The 15,705-nt window shown below is 40.9% G+C and overlaps 1 protein-coding gene across 6 annotated transcripts in view; it reads right to left on the reverse strand.

Annotated features, from left to right (window-relative positions):
- Positions 1-15,705, reverse strand: part of LOC144597361 (E3 ubiquitin-protein ligase pellino homolog 2) — a 107,384-nt gene that overhangs the window by 44,182 nt on the left and 47,497 nt on the right. For 2 of the 6 annotated variants that reach the window (XM_078406641.1, XM_078406645.1), the window contains exon 2: positions 11,712-11,867. The exons of 3 other annotated variants lie outside the window; for them this stretch is intronic. The gene's annotated coding sequence lies outside the window, so the exon portion shown is untranslated. The remainder of the gene's footprint in view (positions 1-11,711; positions 11,868-15,705) is intronic. One more of the 6 variants, XM_078406646.1, reaches the window with a different exon arrangement.

Here is a 15,705-nt window from a genome sequence, read left to right on the forward strand (position 1 = left end):
TATGTGCTTTGCGACTAAGCAAACATTAGGCAATATTAAGGCTTTGTAAGCAGAGACTTTTATTTTGGAGCTCATTATAGGATTTTAAATGCCTTCATCAAATTAAATATGAAAAGTGAAGTCAGAAGAACTTTACTGGACAGGATTATTGCTGTCCTACCATTATATATTACTTGATGTTTGCAATGAGATAGTTAATCCAAAAACCAAAAATCTCAGTTTTGATTTTTTTTCTTTTTTGCTTTCAAACTAATATAATTTCATAATTAAAAAGGCTAGTCTTAAAGTGTGAACAAGGCAAACAAGACTGTAAGTCTGAAGAAGGGTCTCGACCCGAAACGTCACCCATTCCTTCTCTCCCGAGATGCTGCCTGACCTGCTGAGTTACTCCAGCATTTTGTGAATAAATCGATTTGTACCAGCATCTGCAGTTATTTTCTTATAAGACTGTAACAAGATCTGAAGTACAAGCCGTGACTCAATGGATGAAATTGTAACTGGATGGAAATTTCTGTATTCATCCATAATACAGTAGGAATGAAACAGAAATCATAATTCTGGGCAAATAATTTTTTTAACTTCATTTTGAATGTGTTAGAAAAGAAATAATTATTAAAACTTCTCTTTCGCTGGAAGCTGAAATGCGCAGTGAATGTTTCATGGAATTTAGAACAGTACAACAAAGGAATATCCCCTACGGCCCACAATATTCATGTAGAATATGATGCCAAGTTAAACTAATCTCCTCTTCCTGCACATGATCTATATCCCTCCACATCCATGTGCCTGTCTAAAAGCCTCTTAAATGCTACAATTGTATCCTCTACCTTAACCCCTGATAACACTTTCCAGGTTAAAAAAAAACTTGCCCTGCGCAACTCCTTTAAACTTTGTTCCTCTCACCTTAGTTATGCCCTCTGATCCTTGACATTTCTTCCCTGGGAAAAAGGTTCTGACGGTCTACCCTAATTATGCCTCTCATAATTTTACATACTTCATTCAGGTCTTCTCTCAGCCTCCGAAGCTCCAGAAAAAAACAATGCTAATTTGTCCAACCTCTTTTTATAAGTAATTCCCTCAGAGCTTCAAGTTTCTTGGCATTAATATTACCAACAATCTGCCGTGAACCAAGCATATTGATGCAACAGCCATGAAGGCTCATCAATGCCTCTGCTTCCTTATGCAACTGAGGAAATTCGGCAAGTCTCCAATGACTCACAAACTTCCACTGACACACCGTTGGAGTTTTCACGTTCTCCCTGTGACGGTGCAGGGAGCTCCGGGTGCTCCGGTTCCTTCCCAATTCACAAAGATGTGCATGTTTCCATGTTATTTGGCCTCTATAAATTCCCCTTCATGTGTAGGGAGTGGATTTGAAAGTGGGGGTAACATAAAACTAGTGTGAACAGGTGATCAATTGTCAGCATGCACGCCATACACCAAAGGGTCTGTTTCCATGGCCCACTGATTCCTCTAAAATGTTTACATAATTGGGTCAAGTCACAGCAAGTCAAGTTTATTGCCATATGCATAAGTACAATTATGTACAGGCAGTACAATAGAGACACAGGTAAATGCAGATGCTGGAATCTTGAGCAAAACACAAAGTACTGGAGGGAAGGTGCTGTTTCGAGTGGGGAACCTTGTTCAGACTGATAGCAGGATTTGTCCTTCCCTACCACCCCCTAAATCTTTTCCAGCTTTCTCCCAACTACAACAATCAGTGTGAAGAAGAGTCCTGACCTGAAACTTTGTCTGTCCTGTTAAGATACGGAGAGTGCGTTTTTAGTGATGGTACGCACTGGTATGGCATTACTGTAAAAAGTAAAATGACATTATTTTGTTTTCTGGCCACATGTTACATATGTTTATTAAAGGAGCGTAGCAGGACCTTATTGTCTACAAAAACAACCCTAGGTCTAGGTACAATGAAAATCTTGGTTGCAGTAGCATCACTGTTCGCATGGACTCAGACAACACACAAAACATAAATTATACAAGACAATGTAAAGAAAAAGACGTTAAAATAAGACATTTGTACAAAGAGATGTTTCATAGTGTTCCGTTGCAGAGGCTGGATTAGGTTTGCTCAGGTCAGTTCAAGACCCTGATGGTTGTAGGAAAGGAGCTGTTCCTGAACTTAGTTGTGTGTGACTTCAGGCTTCTGCCCGATGGCAGTGAGAAGAGGGCCCAGTTTGGTGGTGGAGAACTTTGATAACAGATGCCATCTTCTTGAGACAGCACCTCATAGAGATGTTTTTTGACGGTGGGGAGGGCTGTGATGAACTGGCTGAGTCCATTACTCTCTGCAGCCTCTTGCATTACTGTGCATTGGAATTACCAAACACGAGTATGATACAACCAGTCACGGTACTTTCCACAGTGCGTCTGCAGTTTGTTGGAGGCTGTAGAGGTCTTGTAGGTGTGTCATTGCCATATTCTTTTATACTTCTAAGAGAGTAGCGGCACACAGTGTACCTATTGTGACTACATCTATATGCCGGGTCCACAACAGATCATCCAAGATATTAACACCAGGAATTTGAAGATATTAACTCTCCCCACTGCCAATGCACAATGAAAACTGGCAAGTGGTCTTCTGACTTCCCCGTTCTGAATTCAATGATTAGTTCCTTGGTGTTGTTGACATTGAGCAAGAGGTTGTTGTTGCGGTACCACTCAACCAGCCGTACTATCTCCTGTACACCGACTCATCACACCATCTGGGTTGACACTTCACATGGATTCACCTTCTTGAATGATGTTCTGACGTCAACTTCAGAGACTGAGATCACAGGGTTGTCAAAGGCTGCCGGGGTTCATGTAGGTGTGTAATTGTTCTCCTTTTCCTAGCGTGCATTAAAGGCATTGAGCTCATCTTAAGTGATGCGTCACTGCCCTTACTCTACTCAGTTTGCCTTGCAGGAGGTGATAGCGTGCAAACCCTGCCACAGCTGTCGAGCATCCATTTGTGGCTCCACCTTAGTCCAGAATAGTCTCTTCGCGTTCAGGATGGCCCTCAGGAAATCATACCTGGACTTCCTGTGTGGGTCTGGATCACCGGTCCTAAATGCTCTAGCCTTCAGGAGATTCTGCATTTCAAGCCAGCACTTTGTGTCCTTTTAATGTAAAGCAGCTTCACAGTTCCTTGCATCTAAAAGATATTGGATGTCAAGTTGATCTGCTCTACCTTCCTTTCTAGTGGAGAGTTCCAGAGAACAAGTTTCAAGAAAAGTCACATATCACCACCCTGTCAAAGAAATATATCTTAAACAAAAACAGCATTGGGGAACATTTTGTAAAAAACATCAACATTATTCACCCTCCTAAAAGTAAATGACTTTCACGTTCCCTGCCTGTCCGGGAGTTCATTAACACACTGCTCATGAGATGACCTGGGGCAATGGAATCCATTAATTTATGGAAGTCTTGCTTTGATTTACTTTCTCGCCGGCCTCATCATTGACAGTCATTTGATATCCCTTTTCCATCTCTACACAAGAAGTCCAGGTACGATTTCCTGGCTTTTCCATTTCCAAAACATGCCAAAAAATCAGCTTCTTCAATAAACGATAAACTTGGCATTCTGTGATGTTTCAACTTTTTGAATTAGAAAGTAAAGTTGTTTATGTTCTCCTCTGTTTTTTGAAGTTTATTTAAAATGCTACATTGAGAGGGTACGCACAGCATTTTCTATTCTAATTTCTCTGGTGTTGTTACTGACAGGTGCTGTATCCTAGATGTTTTCCACTGATACAGGTCTGAGAGATGATGATTCAAAGTCACCTTACATTTTTTTGGTGAGATTAGCAATAGAAACAGGACCAGGCAGGTAAGTGGAAATAAGCTGCTTTTTTTCTCTAAATTAATCGAATGACACTAGGATCAGTATGCTACTCCTGCTTCTTTATTCCACATAAAGACATTACCAGCAGCACATATAGAATACTCAAGAGTCAAGTCAAGAGTGTTTAATTATCACATGTACCGGGAACTGAATAATGAAATCATTACATGCTGACAGCCTAACAGGCCTATTCACGCAACACACAAATAAATACACAATGATCAGTAATATAATAAATTAATAATTAGTAACGTTAGGTGACCAGAGAATAATAAATCTTCCCGGTGATAGTTGTGAGATGAGAGTGTGACCAGGATGGCGTGGGTCTTTGATGATATTAGCTACCTTTTTGTGGCAACGTCTCCTGTAGAACACGTCGACAGTTGAGGTAAGTACTTGTGATTGACCAGACAATTTCTAGCACACTCTATAGCCTTCCTCATTCCTGGGCATTCAAATTACCAAACCAGGCCCTGCTGTAACTAGTCAGTATGCTTGCTGCCATATGTCTGTAGAAATTCATCATGGTATTCAGCAACATTCCAAATTTCCTCAATCTTCGAAGGAAGTTAGGAGGCAGTGATGAGCTTTCTTTGTGATTGCATCAATGTGATATATTTGCAATAACACCAGTGTTTGATGATGTAGAATAATATTATTCACTTCATCTCAAGCAATCTTCATATGTAGGCCAGAAAATATTTCAACGACTTTTTTGAAAGAAGGAAAATTAAATGAATTTTTCCAGCATGTACTTGTATCTTGGAATTAACCAATAACAGGTAACTTATCTTGTTCCCAAGTGATAAGTAATAAAGAGAATGCATGTAAAGAATGTGAAGAGAAATCAAGAATGTGTACCAAATATTTATTAAAATTGCAACTTATATATATCTATACCACCCTGTTCATCTAACGACCGCCCCCAAGTGTCCAAAATAATACAGCAAGATATATCTAGACAAAATAATATAATATAACAGTAGCTAGCCTAAACATAAATGGCCCCGACACACCAGCCCCTAATTGTTCTATGTATATAACGAACCAGTTACCAATAAACATTCAAAGGAGCTATAAAAACTTTATACATAATCAAAAAAAAGGTATGTACTATGTGTTGGCATCTAATCTATTTTAGGGATTCTTCAATCTTCCCCCCGTTGTAATTTACACACAACACAGTCTGGTATGATTTTTCTTGCAGCGGAGTTAGCCTTGATAATCCAGTATATTTTACGGTGGCGAGACAGCATATGATTTCTTCCTCCATGTCCGAGCTGTACATGGATATGGCGTAACAATAGTGTTGAGGTACTTCGAGAGAATAATAGGATGTTTGGCCTCTTCAGGCATTGCTAGTCTATTCCGGTGACCACCTACTCTCAGACATTCATCATCTAGCATCGGATCCAGTTTGTTCAAATGACTGCTTCTTTTGACATCATTTCTACCAGCTTCTTGTACTGATAATTCTTCTTTGAATCTTTGTCTGTGACTGAAAGAGATGATTGTGCTTTCTGCTTGGAAAAGATCTTCAAGACATAAACATTGTCCGTGGAGTGTTGCTTTAAAGACTTGCATCTCCTTTTCAACCTTTTCCTTTAATTTGCCAGGATCTTTTTCAAAGCTACTCACAGCAGTCTGAATTTCCTTTCTCCTTCCAGTCAACTGCAAGAGTGTTGTCTTTACTTTAAGAAGCCAAGCTAAAGCAGTCTTCAGAATCCTCCAATGATGAGAAATAGGTGATCAAAGAGCTTGTGGGGTTCAATGGATTTTTGACAATGACGTTCATTGTGATGTCTTGCTTGATTTCTGGATCATTAGCAGAGATTGCAGATTCCTGGTGAGGTTTTGGCCATTCTGTCTGGCTCACAGAGAAACTCTGGTCCTTTGATCCATCTTTTACAGTTTAAGAAGTGGTCTGCTATCAGTCCTCCGGATGCTTCATCTGCAGGATTTTCCTTTGTACTAACATATCTCCATTGTGATACATCAGTAGCATCCCTTACAAAAGAGATCCTGTTTGCTACAAATGTTTAAAAGCGTTTGGTTTCGTTGTTGATGTACTTAAGCACTGTTGTGCTATCGGTCCAGAAGATGGATTTGTCCAGTTGAAGCAGTAATTCTTTTCGCAGCATTGTGTCAACTCTGACAGCTAGGACTGCAGCTGTAAGCTCCATTCTGGGAATCGTCATTTGTTTTAATGGTGCCACTCTGGATTTTCCCCATTATGAATGCAACATGCACTTCTTTGGTATTGTTTTCCAGTCTTATCTATGAAACAGTACCGTAGCCACTTTCGCTGGCGTCTGAAAAGTGGTGCAGCTGTGCATAACTGACTTGACCAAAGCTTGTGGGCTTCATGCACTGGTCCACTTTAAACTCTGCAATCTTGTTGAGATCTGCTAGCCATCCTGTCCATCGCTGAGAGAAGGTTTGGGTTATATTATCATCCCATCCAGGCTTTTCCTTGCAGAGCCCCTGCATAATCAGCTTGGCTGGCAGAGTAAATGGTGCTAGAAATCCTAAAGAGTTGTACATCGAGTCGACCAAGGGCAAGATGCCACGTCTAGCAATTCTGAACATGAACACATCTGTTTCAACGCACCAGCGCAATCCCAGTACTCTTTCCATTGGCAGATTGTCTTTATCCATGTCCAACTCCTTGATCTCCTTGGTTCTGTTTTCTGTGGAATGGATGCCAATACAGCACGGCTGTTGCTGATCCATTTTGACATCATGAATCTTCCCATTTGGCAGATGCCAGTCAGGTCTTTTACCATCTGAACTGCTTCCTGTTCCGAAGGCATGGATTTTAAACAATCATCTATGTAGAAGTTGTTCTTTACTGTGTTTGTCACCTCTGCTGGACAGTGAGCTTTGTTGTCCTCAGCAGTTTTCCTTAATGCAAAGTTTGCACAACTTGGTGATGACACGGCTACAAAAAGATGTACCTTCATCCAGTATTCAACAAGATCTTGCTGCACATCACCATCGGGCCACCACAGAAATTGCAGATAGTCAATATGCTTTTCTGATACCTTGACCTGATGAAACATTGCTTTGATGTCAGCCATCAAAGCAACCGGTTCTTGTCTAAATCTGATGAGAACTCCAATGAGTGAGTTGGTAAAGTCCTACCCTGCAGCAATTGGCAGTTAAGTGATGTTCCTTTGAAGACTGCACCAGTCAAAGACCACCCTTAAAGTTCCTTTCTTTGAATGATGCACCCCGTGGTGAGGGATGTACCAGAGTTCTCCATCACTTCGATTCAGCTGGTCTACTTGCACCCTTTCAGCATAACCATTGTCAATCATTTCTGTGAGGAAAGATGTATATTCATCGTGAAACTTCTCATTCTTGCCAAACTTGCATTTCAGGCTCTGGATGTGCTGCTCAGCAATGCAACGGTTATTTGGCATGCTGGCATTTTCTTGTTTGAAAGAGAAGTCTAGAGAATAGTGTCCATCTGTCATCCCCGCTGAGCGATTCACAATATCCAAGCACTTTACATCTTCTCTGGACATTTCTTCTGTTTCCTTGCTGGTTCCCTCACTGAAGTCGTGATTGTATTGTTTGACCAGTAGCTCCTCTTGGTTTGCAATGGATATTTGATTGATTGCAGCAGCTGGGCAACCATTTATATCCCTGCTGTCGTAGTCTCTTCTCAGGGGACCATAGATGACCTACCCCTGTAGGGTTTTCACAGCATATGGTCCATCCCCATGGCTGTTGACCAGCTCCCAAGTTTCCAATACATTTGAAGCATTTGCCCGATGAATAGGTCAATGCCAGAGTCTATTTCAGGAATCTTGATATCCTTCAAGAAAGGCCATTGTGTCAGGTCTTCTTGTCTGGGAATGTTTAGTTGAGAAACAGGCAAGGTCTTATGTGTGAACACATCAGATAGTTGAATAAAATCATCTTTGTCCAGACTAGATATTTCCAAACCTGAGATATGACGACTGATCACAGGCTTCACTTGGTTCATTTTGGTCTTATCATCCTGTAATGTTCAGCCTTCTCATCAAGCTTTCTGTGCGAAAGGTAGATGAACTTCCATGATCCAAATATGCATATGTTTGCAACACTGTGCTCCCCTTCTGGCTCTTGTACTGGTACAATGGAGAAGATGCAGGTTTCATCACCGGCCCCAATATGTCCACACATGTGAGGTGAGAGAACAGCATTACTCGCAATTGGTTTCTCATTGTGTTCTGTATGCTCTGGCTTCTTTTCTTTGTCCCTTTGTTCAATGTGAAGTATTTCAGGATGATTTTGGTTGCACACATCACAAGTCAAACGACTCTTGCAGTCTTGGCTCATGTGACCTATTTTCAAACATCCAAAACAGACTCCGTTCTCCTTTAAGAAGTCTATCTTTTCTTTGTGCCCCTTCTTCTTAATCTGTGCGTGACCAGTTTTGTTACAGAACAAACAAGAACCTTGTGGCTTGGTGGTAGATACATTTCTTTTCATTCCATTTGTTGTCAGATTTTCTTGCACCTGTGTTTCTACAGGTATTACAGTTGTTGCAAAAACTGTTTCCTCTTAGTTGCTGCCTTTTGTCTTAGCAAAAGTAAAGCTTTTGACAGTTGCAACTGACTTAGCATCCTGGAATGTTTCCAAAAAGTGGATCTGATAGAATCTGCACTTGTTTCTCTACAAAGTCACCAGGTCAGAAAATCTAGCTCGATGTCCATGTTTTTGAGCCGTTCTTTTTCTCAAATAAGAGTTCATCCCATCAGATACTCTAGAGATGCTTCTTGATCCCATGGCCTCAAGCACATTGATTCTTGCATTGGTTGCTGCCAGTTTAGCATCTAGTTCCAGTTGGTCGTTCTTTCTTCTCAGCTGTTCTTTTTGTCTCTTCTGTTCTTCCTCTGTTTCCAATTGTCTTCTCTTCTGTTCTTCCTCTATTTCCAATTGTTCTTCTTGTGTCTCAATCTCATGCTTGCCTTTCAGGGTGGCAGCCCATTTCATGAGAGCTGCCTTATCTGCCTGAGCTTTAATGAGTAGAGAGTGTTGAAGCTGTACATGATGAAATTTTTTTCCTTTACATAATCCTTTCTGATATCGCCACCTTGAGACTGAGTATCAGATCTAACCACAGACATACTTGTACACTATCCCTTGACGTAAAGTCGTAGCAGCACAAGTATTCAAAACAACTGATATCATGCGATTCTCAAGGTCAATTCTTTGTTCTCAATTCCCCATTACAGCAGCCATTTTCCAATACAGCTTATCACGTAGCTTCTCCAATAAAGCTTAATGCTGTACGTACTCACTTTCCGTGCGCGTTGGCTTTCAGTTTACAATCTCCGTTAGTCAGATTAGCACAGGTAGCAACCTTCTCCAGTCTGTGAGATTCGGCATCAGGCTTGTGAAATAAAACAATCCTTGTTCCGTCCAGTTGATTCGCAAGCTCCAGTATCACTCATAGAGCAGTTCTTACTTAAAATGTAATGGCAACTTCCAGACTTTTCCAATAAATTATTTTCTAATTGCCATTACTACACAGGGAGTTGGAGTGAACTTACTCAAACCCAACAGAACAGATCTTCCAGTCGTTTTTTTTTCCAGTTTAATTAGTTGTTTATTGAAGTAGTTGTACAAACAAAGAGATGAACATACCAGTGTCCAAAATAATACGGCAAGATATATCTTGATAAAATAATATAATATGCCAACAGTAGCTAGCCTAAACATAAATGAATCCTACAAAGACAGTGCATCCATCCTATCTATTCCCCTCATGATTTTATAAATCTCTATAAAATCACCCCAAGCAATAAAGACCAAGCCTGAGCAACCTCTGCCTATAGCTCAGCCACTTGAGTCCTGGTAACTTTGTCGTAAATCTTTTCTGCTCCCTTTGTACAATGGAATGAGGTCAGAAAATACTATAAAGTAGTAGCAGGGGAGACGGGTAACAATTTACTAATAACCCAGGGAATCATATAGCAAGAGCCAATTTAAAAGAGAGTATTATAATCGTTGGCTTCTGTGACATTGGGCGGCACTATGGCGCAATGGCACAGCGTAGAGTTGCTGCCTTACAACGCCAGAGATCCAGACTCTATCCTGACTACGGGCGCTGTCTGTATGGAGTTTGTGCGTTCTCCCTGTGACCTGCGTAGGTTTTCTCCGGGTGCTCCCACAGTCCAAAAATGTACAGGTTTGCAGGCCTTGGTAAAGTTGTTTATTGTCCACAGTGTGTTTTGGATAATGCTAGTGTATGGGGATCGCTGGTCAGCGCGGACTCGATGGGCCGAAATGCTGCTTTAAATTGATGGTAGACACAAAAGGCTGGAGTAACTCAGCGAGGCAGGCAGCATCTCTGGAGAGAAGGAATGGGTGACGTTTCGGGTCGAGACCCTTCTTTCAGTGGGCCGAAAGGCCTGTTTCCGCGCTGTATCTCTGAACTAAACTAAAACTAAACATTAATGTCCATCTGAAGACTTTGGACAAATTATTGCCACATTTTCAAGTTCAGCAGGCAGATGAAAGGCTTGTCCCGCCCCATCCCCTGACATCAGTCTGAAGAAGGGTCTCGACCCGAAACAGTCAATAGTCAAGTTTATTTGTCACATACACATAATTGTGCAGTGAAATGCACATTTCACCCATTCCTTCTCTCCAGAGATGCTGCCTGACCTGCTGAGTTACTCCAGCATTTTGTGTCGACCTTCGATTTAAACCAGCATCTGCAGTTTTCTTTCCTACACGAAAAGCTGTAAGTTCTTTTCTGAGGGGGATTTCTGCTGCCACAACCTCAGCAACCTAAAGACTATTGTAATGGTATTGCAATCTGAATCGAATGGTTAAACTGCTATAGGATTGTTAATACTACCTCTTCCAAAGAGTTCACCCCATACAATTAGTATTCAAAAGCTCCAAAACAAGGCTCTTTTTGTAAATTCATGTGAGAATACAAGTTATTCAAAGACATTTCATACACTCCGTGCAGATATTTGTGTAAAACCACACAACTGGATATGTGAAAAGAAGACAATCATAGCTTTAGAGTTTAAAAAGTACCAGTTGATTATTTAATTGATTGAATGATACAGCATAGAAAATAGGCCATTTGGTCCACTAAGTCCATGCCGACCATCGATCACCTGATTACACTAGTTCTATGCTATCCCACCTTCGCATCCACACCCTACACACTTGAGGCAATTAACCTTCAAACCAACACGTCTTTGGGATGTGGGAGGAAACTGGAGGATCTAGAGGAAAACCACATCGTCACAAGGAGATCGTTGCATGTCCAAACATGCAAACACACGGCACCCAAGGTCGGGTTGATCCCAGGACTCTGGTGCGGTAAGGCAACAGCTCTACCAGCTGCAACACTGTGACAAAAACAGAGAGTGTAGCCTACTTAAACAGGAACCATTTCACAACCATCAGGCTCTTGAACACTACATAACACTACATAACCTCAGCAACTGATTTCTATGGACCGTGTCTTTGGTTGCACTATGGATTTTGGTTTTTGCACTTTAATGGTTACCAAATAACCATTACGGTTATTAATAACCATTACGGTTATTAATTTATTGTATTTTTGTGTATTATATGTTATCTGTGTTATTCGGTTTATCGGCCTGTAAAGGTGCAGGAAGAATTTCATTTTACAAATTTCATTTTACAAATTTCATTTGTCGGTTTATATGACAATTAAACACTCTTGATTTGACTCTTCAAAGGGAATATAACCCAGGACTAAAGATGATCAAAACAAGAAAAAGTAATTAACATATACAAAGTAACATTGACATGTTTACGGTGACATATTCTAATTCTAAGAAGTGTTCCAAAGTACTTCATAAACAATTAAATACTTTACATTATTACCGAGGCAGCCAGTTTTGCACACGTTAGTCCATGAAACGACAACGACATCAGTCTGAAGAAGGGTCTCGACCTGAAACGTCACCCATTCCTTCTCTCCTGAGATGCTGCCTGACCTGCTGAGTTACTCCAGCATTTTGTGAATAAATACCTATGAAATGAAAACCAGTTAGTCCTGGGTTTGTTTGGAATCTATCCCAGAATCCCGAGGGAGGCAAATGAGGAGATTGCTATGGTCGTGACAGAGATTTTTGTATTCTTTTTAGCTATAGGCAAAGTCCCAGTTGACTGGAGAAAAGCCAGTGTTGTTCTTTTGTTTAAGAGGAGCAACAGGGACACCCCAGCTAATTATAAGTCAATAAGCCGTACATCAGGGAAAGTTATTGAAGTAGATTCTTCGGACAGCATTTACACATATTTGGAAAAGCGTGAACTTGTTAGGGAATTTCTCCCTAATCTGTTAGGTTATGCCGGAGAAGTCCTGTCATTTAATTGGTTTTTGAGGAAGGGATGAAGGTGATTGATGGGGGTAGGGCAATAGATGGGATCTACATGGTCTTTAATAAAGATTTTACAAGATCACTCATGATAAGGGCGGCACGGTAGCGCAGCGGTAGAGTTGCTGCTTTACAGCGAATGCAGCGCCGGAGACTCAGGTTCGATCCTGACTACGGGTGCTGCACTGTAAGGAGTTTGTACGTTCTCCCCGTGACCTGCGTGGGTTTTCTCCGAGATCTTCGGTTTCCTCCCACACTCCAAAGACGTACAGGTATGTAGGTTAATTGGCTGGGTAAATGTAAAAATTGTCCCTAGTGGGTGTAGGATAGTGTTAATGTACGGGGACCACTGGGCGGCACGGACTTGGAGGGCCGAAAAGGCCTGTTTCCGGCTGTATATATATGATATGATATGATATGATATGATATGATATGATAAGCTGGTCCAGAAGATTTAGTTAGATGGTATCCATGGTGAGTTGGTGGATTGGATACAAAATTGGATTGGTCATAGATAACAGAGGGTAGTGGTGGAGGACAGTTTCTACGACTGAAGGTCTACAACTAGTGGTGTTCGATAAGGATCAGTGCTTGGACTGATGTGTTTTCTTGGATGAAGACTTATTTATCACCAATATCTCCCAAATCTCTAGACAATAAATAAAACAAAACAAATGTTTGTTTCCGTTGCACACAACAGACATCCATAGTTTCATAAAGAAAGTATTTCTTTAACTGTTCTTTCATCAATTCATTCTCAAATTTCTACATCTTTCTTCTGGTTACAATAGCAAGTCTGTTGTCAAACTCAAATACTCAGCGGGTCAGGCAGCATCTGTGGGAGGCAGAACGATGGTTGACATTTCAAATATGTGCCTTAATTTTATTCATTCGCAACAAGAACTGCAAAATGTGGTCTCATCATCCATCATTATATCTGGCAATGACATGACTAATTTGAAATCCAGCACTGCTGATTCCCCATAGCCATCGCCTCTAGGATTACACTGCAGCACATGAACAATCAAATTGAAACAGTACCATTCCTCCACAATTGAACATCCATTAATCTGTATGTCCCCAAACCCTTAAACTTCAAAACCAATTGCAAACCAATTGGGTGGCACGGTGGCGCAATGGCAGAGTTGCTGCCTTACAGCGCCAGAGACCCCGGTTCGATCCCGACTAAGGGTGCTGTCTGTATGGAGTTTTTACGTTCTCCCCGTAACCTGCGTGGGTTTTCTCCGGTTTCCTCCCACACTTCAAAGATGTACAGGTTGGTTGGTTAATTGGCTTGGTATAATTGTAAATTGTCCCTAGTGTGTGTAGGATAGTGTTAATGTGCAGGGATTGTTGGTCAGTGCAGACCCGGTTGGCTGAAGGGCCTGTTTCCGCGCTGTATCTCTAAACTAAACTAAACTGATTTTGTGATTCTTTGTCCATAAGATTGATCAAATAGATTGAATGAATGATACAGCATGGAAGCAGGCTCTTTGGCCCACAGAGAACAAGGGCAACCGTTCACACTCGTTCTATGTTATCCTAGTCTCATCCACTCCCAACACACTAAGGGCAATTTACAGAGGCCAATTAACCTGCAAACCCAGGCATCTATGTAGGAGAAAACCACCGGGAACACATCCATTGCTATACTACACTCTTGCAGCAGAGTCATAGAGCTGTATAGTGTAAGAAATGTGTATGATATTTTCTGTATTCACTCGCACTTTCTCCATTGATCCGGACACCTACGATGGATACAGTGTCTACTACACAGACCCTGAACAGCACAATGAAGTGCTTTAGGACAGTTTTGGCATTTTAGGCTGGGATCACAGAGCCATGCCTCTTTAGAGAAGAGTTAAGAATGGCAGTGAAACATTTCAAAACATTGTTAATTCTGCTCCCTCGGTGCCCAGACAGGTTTTCTACACTACTGGATATTATTCCAATCAAGGAAGCAAGAGGTACAGAAGTCTGAAAGCCTATACCTCCAGATTCTGGGAATGTCTCCTCTGCTGTTATCAGGCAACTGAACAGTCCTCTCATCAGCTAGAGTGCAGTCCTGACTTCCCATCTACCTCATTGGAAACCTTTGAACTATATTTAATCGGACTTTATCTTGCATTACATGTTCTACCCTTCATCCTTTATCTGTGCACTGTGAAAGGCTTGATTGTATTCATGTATAGTCTTTTCTCTGACTGGATAGCATGCAAACAAAAGCTTTTCACTGTACCTCCATACACACGATAATGAACTAATAATAAACTAAACTAAACTAACTACAGGAAACAGAGCCCCAGGGAGTTTTAATAGAGCATGAGAAACAGGACCTGGTCAGATTGAAGCAAGTATGGGAAACATGGCCTCAGTGTTTAAAGCAGCCTGGAAACGGAACCACAAGAGTCAAAAGGGAGAGTGGGAAATAGCACAGAGTGAGCAGATGCCAAACTGTTGGGATTTCTGAATAATCGGATAACGGATTGCCATTAGGCAGCTTTACTGCACGGATTATTTATGTTGAATTTAGCTTTCCAAACCATTCATGAAATGAAGCAACAAAGTAAAAAGTTACCTAAATAGAAATATAAAAACACTAATACTCAGAATGAATGTCACTAGGATTCCTCTGATCAAGAAAGCATTGATGATTTTTTGATGTTAGTGAAAATAGGTAATATAATTTGCTGATGTACAGTTCATGGGATTGCAGAACATTTTTGATAAAATTCCTGAATTAAATAATTTAATGAAAAGTTGCAGAAATCCAGAGAACATTTGTGAAATTGCATGAATATATTCATATGGAAGCTTGTATTGTGTTAATGGGCCTGCTAAATTGCAGCAATTAATAATTTCATTATTCTGTTGGCAATACATATGACAATCAAACTCGAAGGTAGACACAAAATGCTGGAGTAACTCAGCGGGACAGGCAGCTTCTCTGGAGAGAAGCCCATTCCTCCAGCATTTTGTGCCTACATTCGATTTAAACCAGCATCTGCAGTTTTTTCCTATACCTGACAATCAAACTCTCTTAACTCTCGATTTATATGTGTATTTAAGTTCCTCATACGAATATGTATTTGTGCACAGAATTTATGTGTAAGAGAGCAATTATGTTGGTGGGTGTGTTGGGGGGAGAAGATGTCTTTGCAATGAGAATGTAAAAAATAATTTTTTTAAATCAAGAAATTATGTTAGCTACTTTTCCAAGGAAGCATGAAGTGTAGATGGAGTCAATGGTGGGAAGTCTGGTTAGTGTGGTGTACTGGGCTACATCGACAACTCTCGGAAATTTCTTGCAGTCTTGGGGCAGAGCAAGCTGCGATGCAACCCAACAGTATGCTTTCTATGGTGCATATGTCAAAGTTTGTTAGAGTCACTGGAGACATACTGAGTTTCCTCAGTCCCCTCAGGAGGTTGAGGCATTGATTTTCCTTCTTGGCTGTGACATCAATGTGGTTGGTCCACGACAGATCATTGGTA

The sequence above is a fragment of the Rhinoraja longicauda genome, chromosome 10 (assembly GCF_053455715.1).
Source record: "Rhinoraja longicauda isolate Sanriku21f chromosome 10, sRhiLon1.1, whole genome shotgun sequence".
Classification (NCBI taxonomy): domain Eukaryota; kingdom Metazoa; phylum Chordata; class Chondrichthyes; order Rajiformes; family Arhynchobatidae; genus Rhinoraja; species Rhinoraja longicauda.